This window comes from Petaurus breviceps, unplaced genomic scaffold (genome assembly GCF_028583685.1).
Source record: "Petaurus breviceps papuanus isolate PSGF00001 unplaced genomic scaffold, PetGlider_PUasm1.0 90775, whole genome shotgun sequence".
In the NCBI taxonomy this organism is placed as follows: Eukaryota; Metazoa; Chordata; class Mammalia; order Diprotodontia; family Petauridae; genus Petaurus; species Petaurus breviceps.
This window is the reverse complement of record NW_027187342.1, coordinates 9426920-9444243: the sequence shown is the minus strand read 5'-3', so window position 1 is coordinate 9444243 and position 17324 is coordinate 9426920. Positions and strand designations below refer to the sequence as shown.

The following is a 17324-nucleotide window of genomic DNA, read 5'->3' as shown; positions in this document are numbered from 1 at the left end:
CGTCTGTGACACCCGTTCTCCTCCAAGGGTCCCTTCCCACATCACTCGCCCGGCTCCGACCCATCCACCTTGCGCCCGGAAATGACGTGACCGTGGCGGCGGTTCTCCCGCTGCATGATGGGAGAATGTGTGGAGTGGGCGGGGGGAATCTCCGCGGAGGAGGAGGAGGAGGAGGCGGAGGCGGCGGTGGCAGGCGGAGGGCAGTGGGATGGGGGTACAGCGGCAGCGCTGAAAGTCCGGGTGGGTGTAGATGGCGCCGCTCCGCTGAGAGGGCGGCGGGAAGCTTGCCCTCTCTAGTCGCCCACTCCGCTCCGCCCCGGAGGAGCCAGTTCCTCCCCCGGCCCCGAGCCATGCCCATCGCGGCCGCCCTGGAGGAGCCAGGTAAGAAGCGGCCGCCGGGCCGGGGTCTCCTCCTCTCTGAGGACTGGGCTGCCCAGGCGCTGGGAACTCCCGCCGCGCCGCCTTCGAGGCCGACCCGCGGCTGGCCGGGGCAGGGGGTGGGAGTGACGGGGGGCGGGCGGCGGCTGTTAGCGGCTCCTGCCCGGGGGAGGGGGGTGCGGGGAAGGAAGCGGCTCTGCGGGCCTGCGAGGGAGCCCGTCCTCGGGGGCCGGGGCTGGGACCGCTTCCCCCCCCTTCACCTCCCGCACCTCGCTATAGGGCTCCGGCCGCCGCCCTGACAACCCCCGGTTCCCCAGCCCCGGCCGGGGGGGCGACCTCTCCCCCTCCCCACCTGGACCCACCCCTCGCCCCTCTCCTGGTCTTGACCCCTCCACCTGCCCTGATTTCCTCCTCTTCCGCCCCCTGGGAAAAAAAAAAAAAAAAGGAAACACACAGTTGTGAAGTTTGGAGCTTTGCTTTCTCTCCCCCACCCTTCGCCCCTTCCTCGTGACAGGTGTAAACACGGCCCCTGGCCCAAGGCCGCCTCCCGGGGCCGGTCGAGCCACCTGCCCCTCTCTGCGTTCCTTCTCCCCGCCGCCCTCCAGAGAAATCCCTTGTGCTTCCGATTACGGTTAATTTTCCGAGGTCCGAGCAGACCTCCCCAGGTTGGGAGGTAGGGTGGCCTCGCTAGAATAGGGGATTGGTTTAAATGCCCAGGGGGGTGGTCCTAAGTTCTGGTAGGGTTTTCCTCCCCGGTGACACTAGAGAGAACATCTGGCCTGTGGTTTTGTTGGGAGCTTTTTGGTCCGGGTTGAGCCTCCAATTTGGGCCGAGAAAAAAAAAGGAATACATTTCCCCTTTTCACCGAGTGGCTTGCGAACGGAAGCAGCGTTCAAGTTGCTTTCGGGTTTGGTTTGGTTTTGTTTTTTTAAATTCCACTCCTAGGGGGAAGTCAAGTCGAATTAAGCTTTTGAACTTTACCTAAGGTGTAAGCTTACCTACCCTTTCTGCCAGCCAACTTTCCCAACTTTTGGATCCTTTTTTAGGAAAGGATTTACCTTTGAAAATGAAACTTGTTTGTAGTTTTGAAATTGCCCTTTTAGGCATGAATATAAACTAACGTGACAACTCTGAACTGCTGACTTGGCTAGTAGGACAAATCAACATTTTGCATACTTTACCAATTTAAAATGCTGTCTTTTGTCGTAGAGGTCATAGATTCAAAGTTAGCAGAAACTTTAGAGGCAGTTTTAGTCCAACTCCCTCTTTTTACGGATGAGGAAATAAGCTCAGAGATGACTTATCCAAGGTCACATAGGCAGTGAGTGAGTGACCGAAGTGAGATTTGAACCCAGGTCCTCTGACTACAAATCCATTGTTTTTGCCAGTACTCCAAACTGTTTTAATTTAACTTTTGCTGAAGTGTTCTTGACAAATCTCACTAATATTAACTGAAGTAAATAAATACCAGTTTTCTGAACATTGCCTAACATTTTATCCACAAAAATATTTTTGACTTAATATTCAAACCCAACCATTACAAAACTGTATGTTTGTGGAAGATCATATATATTAAATTGTCCGTGTTCTTCCATAAAGCACATGGGTAAGTTTTCTAAAAAGTTATGTTTTAAAAAAAAACTTTTGGAGGTCAGATTTTCAGTAGAATTCATGAAAGATTAGTTTTGGAAAAGCAACTTTGTTTTTTCTTTTTAGTTCAGTTTTTAATCATATAAGTACAGTAGATGTCTATTTTAGCATTACATTGTTCAATTTCTTGATGTATACAATTATTTAAATGATTATAAAGCAGTCACTTTGCTTAGTTTTGAGGATGCAGAAGCAGAAGCTGTCATTGTGTTTTGCAGGATAGGATGAATCTTATTTGTTAAGATGAACAAGTTTGAAACTTAATTCCCTGGAATTTAAAACTTTGTTTTCTTCCTTGTAGAAGTTATTGTAAGCTAGGTTTATATTACTACAGCATTTTTAAAATTTTGGATTCATTTAGTTCATAGCTAATTAATTCAGGAAAAAAATTTTATTCAAGTCAGTACTAAATACATACTTTGTGTAATTGCTAAAACCAGCCCCAGGGAAATTGATTGGCTGCTAGCCCCATATGAAGTGTTCTGCCTCTCAAGAAATTAAAAAAAACTTCTCATGATAGAATGTACCTAGTGTTTGGGTCTTTTGAAACCTATTATAAATTTATTCAGTTAAAACTTTATTATTCAACTGTGTTTACTATAAGTAAATTATTAATCTGTTATTTTGCATATTTTCTTTCTTATTAAGTGGGCCAGTGAAAAAAAATATTATCTTCCCCAGTGTAAAAATTTCCAGGCAGAATTTTGCAAAAACATGTTATTCATATTCAATCTATCATGTGAAGAATTTATTAGTATTTTGTATATACCCAAAAACATCATACCCATTCCATGTATTTGATTTATTCTGTAACTAGTTATTAAATATTTGGTTGTTGGTTAATCTCTCTTCTCCCATCCCCATGCCCCCCAAGAAACTTCTTAGAGACTTCACATTTGTTATGGAATTAGAATTATCACTTTGTATTTTTTTTAAGTCATTACCAAGAATTCTTAAATACCTTAAAGAATTGCTTGGTTTTGCAAGTTTGAGATAGATACCTGATATTTTACGTTAAAACATATAAATTAATGTTTTTGTAACTTTCAAAAGACTTCTCTTTTACATTAAAAAAAATGAATAGAGGTTAGAATTTCCTTTTCCTCTCTCCCTGCTAATAAAAACCTGAATCTATTAGGGGTTTTCCTTTCCCCACCCACCAAAGTCTCTGTCTCCATCCTTCAAAAACTAGCTAGTATGGTTGTGAGAGGAAGGATAGCCTCATTTTAGGACCATACAGTAAGAAATAAAATCGAACTTACAATTTATTTAACCCAACCTGTCACTTTACAGATGAGGAAACTCAGGCTTATAGAGGATAAGTTACCTGCCCAAGATCATGCCACTAGTAAGTGACAAGTCTGAGATTTAAATGGGAGGCAGCTAGTTAGGGCAAATCAGGTCTCACATTTACTAGCTGTATGGCCCTAGACAAGTCATTTAACTTTTATCTCATAGGTATATTTTCATTAGTTACCTCATCTATAAAATTGGAATCATAAAAGTACCTACCTATCAGGGTTGTTGTTAGGATAAAATGAGATAATATTTGTAAATGTAAACCATAAAGTGTTATTTATAAATGCTAGCTATCAAATTCAGGTTTTCTGACCCCAAAACTGGTGTACTTTCCACAGTACCCTGCTACCACAGTGGTTTTCCCCGCCTCTCCTCTCCCTAACCCATACCTGTCCCCTATCCTCACCACTCACCTTTCCTCCTTTTCTTCTCTCCTCTCCCTCCCCATTCCTACTGTTTATATCATACCTGTACCCTTCTCATCCAGGCCTCTGTTCCAGGTCTTCTCTTGCAATCCTTTCTCCTCAAGCTGTGTTTCAGGTGCTTCCCTTCTAGCCTTCAGCTTCTCTTTATTTTCTCCAACCCTAGGCTGAACCATCTTTCACTGCTTTTGTCCCAGTTCTAAACAGCTGATTTACAGGTTAACTTTTGGGAGACAACCAGTTCATAAATTAGTAACGTTTGCTTTTCATTTAGTACTCTTTTTGTTTACATTAAAGAGGTAGAATGGTAGAGTGCATTAAGACCCATCTGCAAAACTGAGAAGACCTGGGTAACCTGCTTCTGACACAGGCTGCCTTAGTGACCTTATACAAATCAGTTAACCCTCTCAGTGCCCTAAGTGACTCTCTGAGTTGCTAGGATACTGTTCACTCGTTGTGGAGAAACTTGTGGAGTTTTCTTCATCTTTCAGTTTCCTGTATCAATAAAAGCTCAACTCCAGGCCACTGGAGCCTTTTCTCTCTCCCTCCCTTCCACCCCCTCCCCTCCCCGCCATTGCCTTTGAAAATGCTTTAACTACTGCAAGGGGGAGTGTCTGACGGCTTGGAGAGTGGTAATGAAAAAGAAAGGGGCTGTCTCCTGGAGAATATAGTAATTTAAATACTGACTTTGTCATAAATAATTTACAATAAAATATCTATTGTATACTTTTTAGTAGTTTTTTAAAAATATGTACTTTAAAAGAGTAAAGATTATGAAGTGTTCATCATTTTTAAAATGGCCACTCTAGATTGAAACTTAAGAGCAGTCAAAACAGCCTTATTTTACTTTTATCTTTTGATTGTCTAAAATTAAGTATCAGAAGCCCAGAAATGTGTGTTTCAGAAGTGTATATTTCTGGATTAAAGGAATGATTTGCTTCTTTCTATTTGTTTAGAAGAAACCTCTTTTGCTTAGTGTTTGATCATACAGTCATAAAAGTTAGAAAAGATACAATTTTTGAGGTAGATGTGTTGTGGAGGAAGAATATAGTACTTTACATTTTTTTAGAAAATAAGTAGGTTCTAAAATTTTATGTAGTTAATTTAAACAAATAGGTATTGTATGTTGCTGACAATTGCACAGTTTGCATAATCAATCATTTGGCATATTACTGCATTCTGTACTTAAGTTAAATTAGCACACAGCCTGAATTTTTTTACCATACCTTCCTTTCAGTTCTTTTGATATAGCACTCTTTTCCTAAAGTGTTTTACACAATCAACTAGTAAGTGTATCTTTAGTGAACATTTGAACAGAGTATTTCACTTTTGGGCAACCTCATCTTGGTTTTGTTGTTTGTTTTTTTTGTCTTTATCAAATACAGCTGAAGGTTGATATGCTATATAACTACATATGATGAATTCATCCTAAATAGAAAAGTAGGCATCTTATTTTTACTAGGAATAGATAATCTAATGAAACCCTAATGTTAATTAAAATGTTTGACCATTATTTTTAAGTGTTTTTAAAGGCATTCGTGAGAAACATTCAGGCTATTTGGAAAACCCATTTATAAAAGTGAAACTGAGAGATGTTAGGCCAAATGGGTTAAATGCTTACTCTTTTATGTATGTGTAGATCATCTTACACAATGCATATTTAATTCTTTGGAAACATGTTCCTTCTCCCAGAACTGAATACATAATAAAGACTTTGCAACTAATTTAGCATGATGAAATTTAGTTAAGATCACTGTATCAGTAATATTAGATGACTTATTTCGGAAAATCAAGGCCTTTTATCTTTGGCAGTATTATAAATTCAGAAGATTTACTGGAGAACCAGAAAGCACCTCTGATGTTGTTTTGTATCTGGAGGAATAAAATGCCTGACAAAAACCTTTATAAAACTTGAGGGTGGAATCATTTATTTGTTTTAAGCAAGAGGAGCATTAGTTATATAGGTGACATTTCTATTATTAAACATGCTGCTCTTAATATTGTTCATATAATATTGGAAGTCATGAGTATTTTATTTTTAAAAAATTTATTTATTTTTTAGTTGTCAACATTTTCTTCCTTAAGATTTAGAGTTCCAAATTTTCTCCCCATCTCTCCCCTCCCCCCACTCCAAGATGGCATATAATTTGTAGGCTCTACATATACATTCATATTGAACCTATTTTCACATTAGTTATCTTGTAAAGAAGAATTAGAACCAGTGGGAGAAACCATGAGAAAGAAGAAATAAAGAAAAAAAGAATAGATAACATGCTTCAATCTGCATTCAGTTTCCATAGTTCTTGTTCAGGATGTGGACAGCATTTTCCATTGAGTCCTTTGGAGTTGTCTTGGATCCTTGCATTGCTAAGAAGAGATGAGTCTGTCAAAATTACTCATCACACAGTGTGGCTGTTACTGTGTGCAGTGTTCTCCTGGTTCTGTTCCCCTGACTCAACATCAGTTCATATAAGTCTTTCCAGGTTTTTCTGAAGTCTGCCTGCTCATCATTTCTTATATGCCATTACATTCACATACTACAATTTGTTCAGCCATTCCCCAGTTGTTGGGCATCCCCTCAATTTCCAATTCTTTTCCACCACAAAGAGAGCTACTATAAATTTGTATGATTTCTTTGGGATACAGACCTAAAAGTGGTATTGCTGGGTCAAAGGGTATGCACATTTTTATAGCCCTTTGGGCATACTTCCAAATTGCTCTCCAGAATGATTGGATCAGTTTACAACTTCACCAACAGTGTATTCGTATCCCAATTTGCCTATATTCCTCATGTTAGGCAGTCCAGTAGGTGTGTGATGTGGGGTATCAGTTGTTTTGACTTGCATTTCTCTAATCAGTAATGATTTAAGAGCATTTTTTCATGTGCTTATTAGATAGCTTTAATTCCTTCCTCAGAAGACTGCCTGTTCATATCCTTTGACCATTTATCAGTTGGGGGAATGACTTGTATTCTTATCAGTATGTATTTTAGAAATGAGGCCTTTATTAGAGACACTAATTGTAAAAACCCTCCTAATCTTGGTTGCATTGGCTTTGTGCAAAAACTTTTCAATTTAATGTCATCAAAATTATCCATTTTTGCATTTCATAATGTTCTCTGTCTCTTGTTTGGTCATATATTCTTCCTTTATCCATAAATTTGACAGATAAACTATCAGCCCTTGTATCTAAATCATGTAGCCATTTGGACTTTATTTTGGTACACAGTATAAGATGTTGGTCTATGCCTAGTTTCTGCCATACTGTTTTCCAGTTTTCCTGGTAGTTTTTATCAGATGGTGAGTTCTTATGCCAGGAACTGGAGTCTTTGGGTTTATCAAACAGTAGATTACTATAGTCATTGACTACTGTGTCTTGTGTACCTAACTTATTCCACTGATTTACCACTCTATTTCTTAACCAGTACCAAGTAGTTTTGATGATTGCTGCTTTATAATGCAATTTAAGATCTGGTGTGGCTAGGCCACCTTCCCTAGCAGTCTTGAATATTTTTAAAGGCATTCAGTAGTTACTTTTTTCAAAGAATGACTTATAATAGTGAAAATCTTTTCTGATCTAGAGGCACAGTGAATAGAATGCTGGACCTGCAGTTAGGAAGACCTGAGTTTAAATTAGATTCACTTAAGCAAACCATTTAGCCTCTATTTGCCTCAGTAAAATAAAGATAATATTAACATCTCTCTTGTGGGTTTGTGAAAGTGATTAGCATAGTGCCTGGCAAATAGTAGGTGCTATATAAAGCTTATTCTCTTGCCTAATTTTTTTGTCTTTGTATCTGTTACATGATACAATGGGTGTTTAGCAAGTGCTTGTTGGTTGATAAGACTTACACTTTTTTTTTTTTTTTGCCTTTTGGAGGGCAGTTGGGGTTAAGTAACTTGCCCAAGGTTACACAGCTAGTTTTGTGTGTGGGTGTGGGTGTTAAGTGTCTGAGGCCGGAACCGAACTTGGGTCCTCCTGACTCCAGGGCTGGCACTTTACTCACTGTGCCACCTAGCCGCCCCCAAGACTTACACTTTCAAGAGGTTTTATAAAACAAAGTAATGTTTCTGCTTCTTTCTCATAGCTTTATTGAATGTTTTTACTTAGTATTTATTTCTAATAGATAAAATTTTCTATTGATTATGGCTTTTTAAATATCTTTCCTCCTTCATTGTGCATTGTCTGCAAACTGCTGTTGGTCTGACTACACATGCAGACAAGATACTCTTGTTGCAGTAATATACTCAGCATCAAAAAGCATTGGGGCGGCTAGTTGGTGCAGTAAGTAAGAGTGCCTGCCTGGAGTAGGGAGGACCTGGGATCGGTTCTGGACTCAAATACTTAACACCCACACAAAATAACTGGCCATGTAACCTTGGGCAAGTTACTTAACCTCAATTGCTTTAAAAAAAAAAAAAGCATTGGTTTTTTTCCCCCTAAGGTAGTTGCTGGAGGCATATTTTTGTTTTTCATAGCTAGTTATAAAACTGGAAAGAAAATTACTTTAATCACTAAAACTGAATTAAGCTTTTTAAAGACATTGGAATAATAGAATTATTAATAACTTCTTTTAAAAATGCTAATTAGGACCTCAGGTATGAAAATTATCATCTATCTCCCTAGAAAGTTTGGATTTTTTTTTTAAATTCCAGTTGTAGTGTCATTTTCCCTAATTTTTTTCTTTCCATTCCATCCTTTCTACCTCCCAAAGTCATAATGGAGTTCATTCAGTAAGAACTCCTCACCTTTTCCTCTTCTCTTATCACTCAGACATCTTCCTCCATTATCTTTTTCATCCTGTCTGCCAAGAAGATATGGCCCCTTCTTGCCATGATTCATTCTTCTACTTTCACCAGTGATCTCATCCCCTCCCTACTTCTCCAGCAAATGACCTCCACTATCATTCCCACTCTCTTGTATTCAATCTCCGTATTTACTGGCTTCTTCCCTACTTGCCTACAAATTCAATCATGTGTATGCCATCCTTAAAAAATTCTCACTTGATCATACTATTGAGACATCATCTGCAGGAGTTCTTTCCCTATCCTGTCCCTCTTTTTCTGCCCTAAGTACATTCCTTCCAAATGTCCTCTCATTTACACTATATGTGTGTGCATGTGTGTATACATACACACGAACATATTTTATGTGCATAGTTATTTGGATGTTGCCTCCCCTGTTAGACTGTAACTCCTTGAGAGTAGGGGCAAGACTGTATTTTTGCCCTTTTTTTTTATATCCCCAGTGCATGTCCCAGTAAATTACAATAATATGTTTGTTGACTGGTTGGTTATGAGGTTATGAGCTTACTGTAGTATTTGGGCAATATTTTTTAAGAACTTGTTAGTTACACTAACTAGTTTCATTAGTCAACTTGTAACATTATTGTAAAAAAAAAAGGTTTAAGCCTTTGTTTTCATCAATTTTTTTAAATGGCCTTTTATTAGAATGAAGCTCGTGGCATATTAGGAACATTAGTTTGGAAATTAGAATCACTTATTCAACAAACCTTTATTTTAAGTTCCTGGGGTATTTGTGTGCCTCTGGTGTGAGGGCTTGGCTCATCCACTTTTACCTCACTCCAAGAAGCTGTAGAATGCAACAGCCACACCCTATTAAACCTTCTTGGTAGATGGGCTAAACCAGGTTGAGGGTAACAGGCCTCAAACCCATCTGTGAGTTGGAGTGTCTGCCCCAAATACATAAAGACTTCACCCAGTGGATGAAAACAGTTTCTTCCAGTGGCCATGAAGGTGGCTGAAGCAGGTGCTGTAGAATGCTCAGAGCTTAGTCAGACATCAGATACACCAAGGTCATCCACTGCATCCTGGTCCATAGTCAGTCATCTTTGACTTTGTCTTGCCCCACTGGACTTCATTACCTGGAAGAGAGAGTAAGGTTGACTTTGTGCAGCTAAATCCAATTCATGTGCAATTCAAGACCATTGGGTCCTCTTCTAAAATGAAGGATAAAACAACAATTAAGTGCCTACTATCTGCCAGGCATTATGCCAGAAATAAAAATATAAAGAATGGGATAGTTTACTTACAAGGAACTTAACATTCTAATCAGGGAAGACACAGTAAGTGCATATGTAAGCATGTAAAGTATAAACACAAAGTTACTAGATACAAGGTAGTTTGGAAGAGAGAGCCCTAGCAGTTGGAGGGGAAATCAGGAACTGCTTCGTGTAAAAGCTAGTGCCTGAGGCTGAGCTTTGAAGAAAGAGGGATTCCATGAAGTGGAGTTGAGGAGCAGAGCATTACACGCATGAAGACAACCTAAATGCAACAAGGAGAAAGGATTGTGAGAAACTTGAAAGAACAGTTTAGTTGGACCACACAGATTGTGGGGAAGAGCTGGTAATACGTTGGGGTAAGACTATGAAGGACTTTCAAACAGAGGTATTTATATATCATCCTAGAGATAATAGCCACTGGAGTTTATTGAATAGATCAGATCTACACTTAAGGAAAATCACTTTCTCAGCAATATGTAGAATATTCTGAACATTGAAAGACTTAAAACAAAGAGACATTGAGAGGCTGTTGCAGTAATCTAGGCAGTAGGTAATAGGGTCTTAAGTAGATCATAGTGATATGAGTAAATAGAAGGGGTAAGGTTCAATCCATACTGTTGAAAAACAGCAGGATTTGGCACCTGATTTGATAGGTGGGGTTAAAATACCAGCTCTGCCACTTAGAACCCCATGTAACCTTGGATGAGTCAGTTAACCTCTCTAGGCCTCAGTTTCCTCATATCTAAAAAGAGGAAGTTAGACTAGAAGGATCCCTAAGGTTCTTAGCTCTAACTCTGTGATCTATCTTATCCTTAACAATAGTGCCATTCCTTCTCAATTAATTTATGTACTTATTGATACCCAAAGATTTTAAGGAAATCAAATAAGTAGTAACTATTATGTCTTAAGAAAAGGCAGCAGTTTTGTTTCTTAAATTACTTATGTATTCCTAAACCATATAATTGAGCTTTAATTCTACCCTATGTAAGGAAATTGCAAGTGATTTAGTTTCATTTTGTACAATGTTGATTTCTGGATGATTATAAGCTCACTTTTGAAAGTAGTCCTATAAGATCCTCTTTTACAGTAGTTACAGTTAAGTAGCCTTAAGGGAGGAGAGGACAGAGAAGAAAGGGAATTCTTAGTGGAAATAGGGGAGGGCATTGTGAACTGAAAACTCTTAGCTCATTTTTTTTTTCCTTTTTTGTCCAGCAAATGATATGTAACTTTTCATATATAAACTATTCCTGTCATATTCTTAATTTGCTCTGGTATCATTAGCATACTCTTTTTCCAAAGGAGGCCTGAAAGGTTGTTAAACTTTCATAGACAGAAGGCACACAATATTTGTTGAATTGTTTTAATAGTTTTTTTACAGGAGCTCATAGAGGGTGAAATAATTATTTATTCTCTAAACTCTGTCAAGAAGTAGGTGGCAGCTCTTTTGAGAATATCTAGTATAGAAATACTTTAGAAATTTAGGTTGTCTTAAGTCACTTTTCATATGATTTAAAAGTATAAAAACTAGGAGAAATGTCGCATCTTACTGTTCAGAAAAGATCTGCTATAAACTAAAAATAATTGCTCACATCACCATTGTACAGGTAATTTTTTTCCTCTATTTTTGTGGTGGTAGGTACTTGTTACCATCATTGTACAACTTTTTAAGACTTTTTTCCATTTACATAATAATCTTCAAATTAGAGTCAGCATGGCATTGTGAATAGAGAGTTGTCTTGCTTTAGAGTAAATAAGATGAGGATTTAAGTCCTTCCTCTTACCATATACTAGTTGTATGATCATGGAAAAGTCACTACATCTCTCAGTCCTAGGCTAAGGACTAAGTTCAAACTGCATTTGTGGAAGTAGTTTCTATACAAGGAATTCTTTCACTTGTATATCATTGATCTACACCTTCCCCCTATGCTCCTTTCCAATAAAAAAAAAAGTCTCCAAAATAACTTTTACAAACTCCTTAGTATTATAAACATCAATAAAATAAGTTACTTATTTCCTTACTTCTAACTCTTAGCTGTTTTCCTTTCCCAGTAAAAAGTAAAATCTTAAACCAAGTGAAAAACACCCTAAAAGGTCAGCCAGCTAGCTGGCTTGGTAGTACAGATAATTTTGTATTCTGGACCTACAAATAGCCTCATTAAGCTTATACTTTTACATTTCTGCCCTATGTGCCAAAAAGACTGCTGTCTTCTAGAAGAATATAGAATTTCTTGAAGAGATATATGTATATATACATATACACACACATATACATATACATATGTGTAAATAAAAAGTGAATATACAGACTTATGAGAATCAGTCTATAATTAAGGGGCTGTTTCTCTTCCCCTGTTCTCCCTCCCTGTATTATTTTTTAGTTTATAAGATCTAGACTTGGAAGAACTAGAGAGAAACTAGTTCAACTTTTTTAGTTTACAAATTTAGTTACAAATGGGCTGGTGCTCTATTCACTGCGCCACCTAGCTGCCCCCTTTTAAAGTATTTTAAAGCATAGCTACAATAGGATCATAGATCCCTCTATAACTGAGAGGAACTTTTGAGATCATCCAGGACAACGTCTTCACTTTTTAAGACAAGGAAACTGATGCCCAAAGAAGTTACTTTTTCAAGTTCACACATGCAGTAAGCAGCAGTCAGGATTCAAACCTGGGCCTTTGGTTTAACAGGGTAGTATGATATAGTGGATAGAGGGCTTTGCTTCAGTTAAGACATGAGTTGTTAGGTCTGTGTCTCAAAGAGACCCAAAAAAGTGAAAGCTTGTACAAAAACATTTCTAGCAGCTCTTTTTTGTGGTGTCTAAGAATTGGAAATTAAGGGGATGCCCATTAACTGGGGAACAAGTTGTAGTATATGACTGTGATGGAATATTATTGTGCTATAAGAAATGACAAGTATGATGATTTCAGAAAAACATGGAAAGACTTAAAAGAACTGATGCAAAGTGAAGTGAGCAGAACCTAGAGAATGTTGTACACAGTAACAGCTATATTGTACAATAAAGAACTATGAATGACTTGACCATTCTCAGCAATACAGTGATCCAAGATTATCCCAAAGGACTCATGACGAAACATGCTATCCACCTCCAGAAGAAAAAAACTGATATTGTCTGAATACAAATTAAAGCATACTATTTTCCACTTTTTTTTTTTGTTCAAGTACTAAATGACTAATATAGAAATGTTTTGATTTCACATATATAACCTATATTAGATTGTTTGCCTTCTAAGGGAGTGGGGAAGGGAAGGAGGGGTAGAATTTGGAACTCTAAACTTAAAAACAAATGTTAAGGATTGTTGTTGTTTCTGAGCTAGATACCATTTATTATAAGGGTCATGTGACCTGATAATAAAGGATAGGTCTAATGGCATGGCCTCTGGTCAAGAGGCCCTCCATTTAAGGCTGCAATACATTTTTATAAGCATAGAACAAAAAACAGAACATAAACCATCTAAATGATCAGCATCACAGAGATGAAAGATTATTATTGGCTGCATCAAAGAAAGACTACCTTCATTGGTAAAGATAGGACAAAGTCAGGTTGTCCTAGCAAAGTTACTGTGGTATTCTCAGGAATACCCTACAAACCATGCAGGAAATGCGGAGACAATTGAGGATTGTTGTTTTAACGTGATTGGGGGGAAAAATAAAATTTTATTTTAAAAAAAGACCTGAGTTCAGATTCCTTCTCTGACACTGTCCTTTTGAGCAGGCACAGTACTTAACATCTATGTGTCTTCAAAACTCCCTAAGGCTTAATAGATAAATTGTAGACTGGTTATGTTGGTGGAAGAATGATATCACAGAAATTTTTATTGTTTGAATTCCAGAATCAGCACATTTTCCTACTATATCAGGCTGCTTCAAATAGTACTATAGCTAGTTACTACTGTTTGACTATATTAAAAAGCTATGCACATAAATATGGAAACAGGAAACTTTAACTTTGCTTGCTGGGACTTTGCCAGTTATTTTTTACATGAATTCATAATCTATTTTTTCAGGGGTATGATGAATAGTTGCATGAACAAGGTAGAATAGGTAAGGTCTTAAATAATCTTAGGTTGTTTTAATTGTTCTGAATTTTTTTCTTTAGAATGAGAACATTTCTTCGAAGTTGGAAGACTCTTCATGTCTAAAGTTTTTTATTACTAATTTAAGCATAACAGAAAAAATAGGGGTGAAACCAAATGGAAGATGAATGACTTAACTTTTACCTTCAGAAGAAAGGATAGCATTTTATATATATTTCATAGTTCACATTTTGGTCTTGTGGTATTTTGAATTTGGTTGTTTTTTTTTTTTTTTTCCAGAAAGTATGGTATTAGATAAATAGCTTCAAGATCCATGAGGGAAATATATGAGAGAAATGTTAAGATAAGAAAAAAGTGAAGTGCATATCTATTCATTCAGAAAATATTAAACAACTGCTATGTGCCAGGCACTCTTGTGTGCTAAGTTTGAGAAGACAGAAAAACCTCAAGCAATATATATTCTGTTAGTGGAAGCAGCTTGTACATAGAAAATCAAATATAAAATATATACAGTGTGCAGTTTCTGGGGCAGGGAGGTTAGAATTAGAAACTGGGAGGATCAGGATACACATGAATTGAGTCTTTAAGGAAGCAGAGTATTCTAAGAGGAAGTGAGGAAGGAGCAAATTCCATTTTTATCTTGGACAAAGGAACAGAAAAGCTTGTTTGGAGAACAGCAAGCAATCCAGTTTGGCTAGAATCAGTCAAAAAGAATGAATTAGGTGGTACAGTGAATAGAGCACCGCACTGGCCCTGGAGTCAGGAGGACCTGAGTTCAAATCCAGCTTCAAACACCTAACACTTACTAACCATGTGACCTTGGACAACTCACTTAATCCCAATTGCCCTGTCTTCCTCTCTCCAGACCAAAAAAAAAAAGCAAAAAAAAAAGCATGAATGAATTAGGTGTCTAATATGTGCTAGAGATAGAAATACAAAAAACAAATTCCTAATCTTTTTTTAAAAACTAAGGTTTTTTAAACTATCAGCTGAAATTCATATTCTCTCCCTCTCCTACTCCCATCTCCTTTCTCTTCCTACCATTGAGAGCAGAAGAAAAACATAATTCCTGTTCCAACCACATATAATCAAACAAAACAATTTTCACATAGTCTAAAACACTGGCCATGTGTGTGTGAGAGAGAGATTGTAAAGTTTGAGTCTTTCACCTCTATCTACAGGTAGCTAGCATGTTTCATCATTAGTCCTCTGGAATTGTGATTGGCATTTACACTGATCAGAGTTCCTAATTCGTTCAAAGTTATTTGTCCTTAATGTCAGTGTATAGATTGTTCTGGTTCTCTTCTCTTCACTCATTATCAGTTCGTATAAGTCTTCCCAGATTTCTCTGAAACCATCTCCATCACTTATTATTGCTACAAAAATACTCCATTATAGATGGCGAAGTAGAAGCACGACCCTCCCGCGGCTCCGGCTTCCACCCTCCCCAATCCATGTAAAAAGGGGACTCTAAACAAACTTTGGAGCTGCAGAACCCACAAAATGACACAGAGAAGCTAACCTCCCGCAGAGGACAGCCCGGCAGGCCGGCAGGAATTGGCCAGCTCAGCACTCTGGGAGCTGAGCCCACCACCACGCCGAGGCTTTAGCCCCAGGGCGGGCCCGACCAGCCGCCAGCCAGAGGGACTCCAGATCAGCAGCAGCTGTGACCGTTTCCAGATTTATCAATACATAGATGTGAAGGACAAGGTGAGAGGCCAGTGCAGTCTGGACTTTGGGACCCAGGAAGTGGGAGTGCATGGCTTTTACCCCCTGGGGCGAGAAACCGCTGAGACACCAGCACAGCCTGCCAGTGCCGTGTGGCGGCTTCAGCTCCTGGCCTGCAGAGTGTAGGGGGACCAAGCACCAGTCTGAGGGATAATCGCTCTTGCTTTAACCTGCTTGGATCTGGATTGCAGTCTAGGGTGGAGGTCCTGGGGTGTGTGTCCAGCTTGCCAGAGCGTGTGGAGACCTCAGAGAGGGCACCCATCTAATACCTCCGGCAGCTGAGAAAACCCCAGCATTTGGGACGAAAACTCCCCTGTCTGGTGGCAGAGTCCTACTGTGGCAAAAAGCCCAAAAGTCAAATCATTGGGCGGCAAAATGAGCAGGCAAAGGAAACAAAGCAGACAGAAGATTCCAACATTACACTCCTATTTTGGGGATAAGTAGGAGCAAGGCATGGAACAGGAGGAAATCAGTGAAGTCAGAACCCCTGCACCAAAAGCTTCAAAGGAAAATACAAGCTGGTTACAGGCCATAGAGGACCTTAAGAAGCAGATAAGAGAAGTGGAGGAAAAATTGGGAAGAGAAATGAGAACAATGCAAGAAAATTATGAAATGAGAGTCAACAGCCTGACTGAAGAAAATAATACCTTAAAAAACAGACTGACTCAAATGGCAAAGGAGGCTCAAAAAGGCAATGAGGAGAAGAATGCCTTAAAAAGTCGAATTTGCCAAATGGAAAAAGAATCTCAAAAGCTCACTGAGGAGAATCATTGCTTCAGAATTAGATTGAAGCAAATGGAAGCTAATGACTTTATGAGAAATCAAGATGCTGTTAAACAGATCCAAACAAATGAAAGAATAGAAGGCAATGTGAAATATCTCATGGGAAAAACCACTGACCTGGAAAATAGATCCAGGAGAGATAATTTAAAAATTATTGGACTGCCTGAGAGCCATGACCAAAGTAAGAGCCTGGAAAGCATCCTCCAGGAAGTTCTCAAAGAAAACTGCCCTGATGTTTTAGAACGAGAGGGCAAAATAGAGGTTGAAAGAATCCACTGATCATCTCCTGCAAAAGATCCCAAAAAGAAAACTCCTAGGAATATTATAGCCAGGTTCCAGAATTCCCAGATTAAGGAGAGAATATTACAAGCAGCCAGGAAGAAACAATCTGAATATTGTGGAAACACAATCAGGATAACTCAGGATCTGGCAGCTTCTACACTGAGGGATAGAAGGGCCTGGAATGTGATATTCCGGAGGTCAAGGGAGCTGGGATTAAAACCAAGAGTCACCTACCCAGCAAAACTGAGTATCATGTTTCAGGGGAAAATATGGTCATTCAGTGGAATACAGGACTTTCAAGCATTCTTGCTGAAAAAACCAGAGTTGAATAGAAAATTTGACATTCAGATACTAGAAGCAAGAGAAGCATGAGAAGGTAAACAGGGAAAAGAAATCATAAGGAACTTATCAAAGTTGAACTATTTTTTTTTTAAAGCAATCGGGGTTGAGTGGCTAGCTCAGGGTTGCACGGCCAGTTGTTGTTTCTGGGTGTGGTGCTGAGTGTCTGGGCCCAGATTTGATCTGGGTCGTCCCGGCACTGGGGCCAGTGCTCTTGCTCGCTGACCCACCTGGCCAAAGTTGAACTATTAACATTCCTACATGGAAAAACAATAATTGTAACTTATGAAACTTTTCTCAGTAGTTGAGGGGATTACAAATATATATATATATATATATATATATATATATATATATATATATATA

General features: G+C 38.7%; 1 protein-coding gene across 3 annotated transcripts in view; it reads left to right on the top strand.

Moving 5' to 3' along the window:
* Positions 1 to 238: 238 nt before the first annotated feature.
* AFTPH (aftiphilin) overlaps positions 239 to 17324 on the top strand; it is a 98894-nt gene continuing 81808 nt past the window's right edge. For 2 of the 3 annotated variants that reach the window (XM_069068965.1, XM_069068963.1), the window contains exon 1: positions 239 to 381. The gene's annotated coding sequence lies outside the window, so the exon portion shown is untranslated. The remainder of the gene's footprint in view (positions 382 to 17324) is intronic. The other variant, XM_069068964.1, reaches the window with a different exon arrangement.